Source organism: Austrofundulus limnaeus, unplaced genomic scaffold (assembly GCF_001266775.1).
Source record: "Austrofundulus limnaeus strain Quisiro unplaced genomic scaffold, Austrofundulus_limnaeus-1.0 Scaffold39, whole genome shotgun sequence".
NCBI classification, from domain to species: domain Eukaryota; kingdom Metazoa; phylum Chordata; class Actinopteri; order Cyprinodontiformes; family Rivulidae; genus Austrofundulus; species Austrofundulus limnaeus.
Genome location: NW_013952441.1, coordinates 138,960 through 143,899, shown reverse-complemented (window position 1 = coordinate 143,899; position 4,940 = coordinate 138,960). Strand labels below are relative to the sequence as shown.

Sequence of the window (4,940 nt, the reverse complement as noted above, 5' to 3'; positions counted from 1 at the left end):
GTGTGTGTGTGTGTGTGTGTGTGTGTGTGTGTGTGTGTGTGTGGATTGGGAGGAATGAAATAAAATTTAAAGCTCTACAACAGGTCTATTCAACTAAATTGCTCCGGGGGCCACAGTTACTGCCGGTCAACAGCTGAGGGGCCGAACATCCAGCAATTAAAGTTATTATGTAAACAAACCAAGTATTACAAAGAATTAGTTTATTTTGCTGCATTTAATCATGAGTACAACATACAGAACGCTATGTAATAAAAGTAGTGTTAATAAAACAAAAGAAAACACATTCTGCCTTTTATTTAACACAAATAATATTTTGACAGCTCTGACTTGCCAACTTTTTAAACCAATTTTATTTTCACTTTCATGGTTTTATCTTCCGCTGCTTGTAATTTTAACTGTCTTGGATGTTCATATAAATGGTTTTTACCAGCTTGTAGACAAGATTCTGATGTTTCTGTAGATACCAAACATGTCTATATTTGACTAAAAGAACTTAGAGTAATTAAAGTAGAAAACCGTGTGTTTGGGCTAAAGAGATGAATGAACCAACTGGTGGGCCGGACTTTGGTCACTTGCGGGCCGGATGTGGCCCGTGGGCCGCCAGTTGAATAGCCCTGCTCTACAATATTTGGAGCAAACATTCCTAGATAGACAGCATTTACTTGAAAATATGTCAAGAAAGTAATCACAAAACAGAACAAAGTGTGTCGTTTGATAAAGTAAGATCAGAACACAAGAACAAGAACAAAACTAAAACCCTACGAAGACCCAAATCATGAGCTTTCTGTAATCTCTGTCTCATTAGGCAGCTTTTCCAAGCAGTTGGCATCTGTTGTTTTTATTTTGTTTTTGTTTTTTTTTCATTGCTTCAGTTTAATTTGCTCAGAAATAAAAATCAAAATTATTTTTACCCTCTGCTTTCAGAAAGTTTCTCTTTCCTGTTTGTGTGTGTGCATGTGTGTGTGTGGGCGTATTTATGTATTTTTTGATCATTGTTCTTTATGGGGAAGAAAAGCTTGGTCTCCATCAGAGGAAAAATCATTCATGGGTCAGGGGTTAGGGATAGGACTAACTGAGTTCAGGCTAGATTTAGGGTCAGGTATGTAATGGGGTAGTTAGGTTTAGGGTAAGGGGTCAGGATTATATAAATGACCAGTAAATGAATGAAAGTCAATGCAAAGTCCCCATGAGGATAGATAAACATGTGTGTGTGTGGTTGGGTGGGTGTGTGAGAAGGGTCACCGCCATATCTGTAAAATATCTGTCAGAGGCCCAGCCCCAGTAAAATATTTGGTAACGGGCCCAGTACCGCCCTCTTGTCTCAATGCTGTCCTGCAAAACGTGCAGCTGATAGAGCGCCAGCAAACAGCTGCCTCTTATCGCCTAAAGCCAACAGGTGTCCTTGTGGGAAGGATTTGTGACGTGAATGTTGAACTTCACCTGCCGACCTGTCCGGCTAAACTCAAACTGGGGTCACGTCACTGGGAAAGAGCGAGTTTGAAAATAGCTCGAAAGATCTCGCATCATGGCCTTCGTTTYAGTTTTAATGCTCTGGCAATAAAGGATGCCTTCTTTTACAAAAGGTCATAGAAAGTGTCTTTTATGAAGAGCTTATGGAGTGGAGTTTTCTTCACTGTTTAACACAAAACCTTTTTAAAGTCGCATTATAAATGCAGAGTGTGACCGTTTGTGGATTTGTGGAGGACCTATTAGCGGAATACAAATCAATTTTAGGCCCTTGAGGCGAGATGAGAATGTAAAGTGTTCAAATCATGCATATTTGCAAGGAAAAAACCCAGCAAAACAAAATGAACAAACAAAAAAGAAAGAAAATGAACTGTTTTGGTGTTAAAAAATGTCGCGAGTCAAGCTTTTAGAAGTAATGTGGGTCTGCACATCATTTAAAATGAACGAATCATCGTTTTCTATGATGAGCAATGAAAGAAAAATCTGAAGCGTTATCTTCTGCACATATTTGGCTGCAAATGGTGATTTTTAATTTTGGCCTTGCAATATTGTACCATCATGCAAACTTCACTTAGCCTTACTTTTTATTAAGAGTCTGTGTTTATTTATGTGCTATATTTCATGTTYATGCCACTAGCAGATCAGTCTACACCACTTCACCCTTTGTTTCATCTCACCCACACATATTAGAGAGAAGAAATCTACCACCCATTGGAGGTTAAAGGTCATTGTTGTGTGTGCTGTACAAAAGGAAATGCTTGTAAAGAATTGCTATGTTCCATTAAGTTACTGAAGGGTTTATTTATTTTTTCCTTTTTGAATATCTATTTTTCGTTGAAGCTTTAATTAAAAAACCTGGCATTCGCCCACTCACAGGTGGTTATAACTACAAAAAGAAGACTTTCTTCTTTATACAGTGTCTTTAAACACAAGCCTACGGCTAAAAAGACAGTAAATGGGCTGTATCAGGGAATAAACTGTAAGTAAAATAGCATTTATTAGCAGCAAAGACACACAGGTCAGACGCATTATTATTATTATCTGCCAGATATCGTTCTCACCAGTGTAAGATTTGGATTCTTTGAGGTTTCGTGGATGTTGGTTCTCCTGTGGGTTTACTGGGCTTGTTGCCTTGCATCCCTCAGATACTTCATTCGAGCATTTTGTACTAATGAAGCAAATCTTCGTGCTGCTGCTGAAAGACTGTTGCTTTGATGGGATGATGGGATGTTTTTATGTGTAAGCGTGTCCCCTTTCAAATCAGGAAGTACATTGATCGGATCCTGGTTGAAGCAGTGTGAACATTTTGGGGAGGGGTGGTGCAGAGGTTAGAGAAGATGAGTCTGTGATCGGAATGCCGCCGGTTCAACTCCCCGAAACAACCAGCACCACTTTGGGCACCTTGAGCAAGGACCTTAACTGTGGGAGAAATCTTATACCAGCAGGAATTGAATTTGAACTGCTCAGATTGAATTTGAATGTCAATAATTTGAAATTGAATGCATCAGTTTGAAAATAAATTTCACTAAATTGAAACTGAATTTAATGGTTTGAAACTTAAAGTTTTGTATCTGAATTTATTTGCTTTGAAACTGTATTTTGGTTTATTAAAAATTTAATTTGATTACTTTCACTTTCAGTTCCATAATTCATATTTGTGTGTCACACATCCTGGTCCTTGAGAAAACCAGCCAGAGTAATCAGACACAGATCCACAATGGGGCAATAAAGGCTAATAAAAAACGTTTTCTTTATCTGGAACAAGGTGGGTGATACCTGCATAAATGTCAAATCCCAAGGGTTTCCAGCAAAACTTATTATTAATAATTCCCTGATATAAAATGGCTGTCACCGTAAAGCAATTACGAACACAAACATCCCAGAACTCAGTCAGTTTTGYTGCTGCTGAGCTAAAATTGGTTGTGTTCATAGCTGAGACTGATCCCCTCTGCTAACTGAGTGGATAAAATCTGTGTTTAAAGCTTTGTCATTAACTATTGCGATCATCTCTGTTTGCTAGCAAAATATCTAATGAACCACTGAAGGAATTCTAACAAAAAACTCCTTTTGGACTCAACCAAGCTGATGATTTAAAAAAAACTAAAGCTTTAAATTATAAWTGAAAGGATGGTTTTATATGTTGCACTTGAAGTTATAAGAATAAGTGATTTGCTGTCTAACACAGTAATAAAATGTCACAGTGCTTCCTGCTCCATCGAGCGCTCCAAAGGTGAGCTAATCTTTCAATCGGTTAAAAGCATGAGCGATCTGGCATTTAGGTTCCCTGAGAACATTTTTACAAATGACGCACAACCGTCTGTCCCCTCTCAGCTTGACGTCAGTCCACTCACCAGGTGCCTGGGCTGCAGGTATTTTTGTATGTCTCGCTGAACCAATCAGGCTCTCCGTTGTCGCACAGAGAAACTCTTACTAATTAAATAATTTCATTCAGCGACTGAGCGAATGAAAATTAATAAAACTGGTTGTAGGAAAWACACCATTGGGGTCAATGAGCTTTTGTTTGTCAGCCGTCTAATCAGGCTCACACTGTTTAACTTTCTGATTATAAATTTACTGTTATGTAAAATAAAAGTATTCTAAATGAGGAACTTCCATTTACTGTTTGACATTTATGTAAGTGTAGATGATAGAAGAACATATAGATGGCTTTTCTGAAGCCACTGCATTAAATGTAAACTGACAGGAGGGTAAACGTTCACAGCACAAATTAACAGTTTTAGCTCATTTTGAAATAGTTTTTTTCTGCAAGAGCCAACAGTTTTGGACTTTTAATTTGAAGTCTTTGCTAATATCTAAACTGAATAAATAAAAAAACACTTAATTTCTAGACTTTCTGTAAACAGCGGTCTACAAGTTTTTATGTTCACAGGTTTGAAATGGAAATCCTTTCAACAAAGATGGTTGAGAAAGTTCTTGAGTCCTGAGATTTTAGTGTTTGCTGCAGCAAGGAGATCAATACATCAGTCCCTTTTTAACCATTTTCTAAACCCATCCACAAGTTACATAATCCCAAATATGCATTAATGTAAAAGACTTTGGTAAATCTAGAAAGAAAAAAAGTATTGAGTAAGTCCTCTGGACGGCTCCTTTTTCTTGAGACTTCTTCAAACTGTGGAGTTCCAGGTAAACTCAGCTTCATAAACAGTACTTACACGATGGACAAACAAGGTAATGATGATAAGGCTAGTTCACATGCAAAAGAGGACCATCAGCCTAATGATTGTCATGTTTTACTCTTTTTTTTTAACAGTATTTAAAACTGTTATTTTAGATAGATTATAGATGAGTGTAAACTGCAAAACCCTGGCCTGTAGATGAGTGTAAACTGCAGAACCCTGGCCTGTTGATGAGTGTAAACTGCAGAACCCTGGCCTGTAGATGAGTGTAAACTGAGAGTCCTGGCCTGTAGATGAGTGTAAACTGCAGAGTCCTGGCCTGTAGATGAGTGTAAA

The 4,940-nt window shown here is 37.8% G+C and overlaps 1 protein-coding gene across 1 annotated transcript in view; it reads right to left on the bottom strand.

Moving 5' to 3' along the window:
- Positions 1-4,940, bottom strand: part of star2 (steroidogenic acute regulatory protein 2) — a 23,841-nt gene that overhangs the window by 4,622 nt on the left and 14,279 nt on the right. The gene's annotated exons all lie outside the window — the stretch shown is intronic.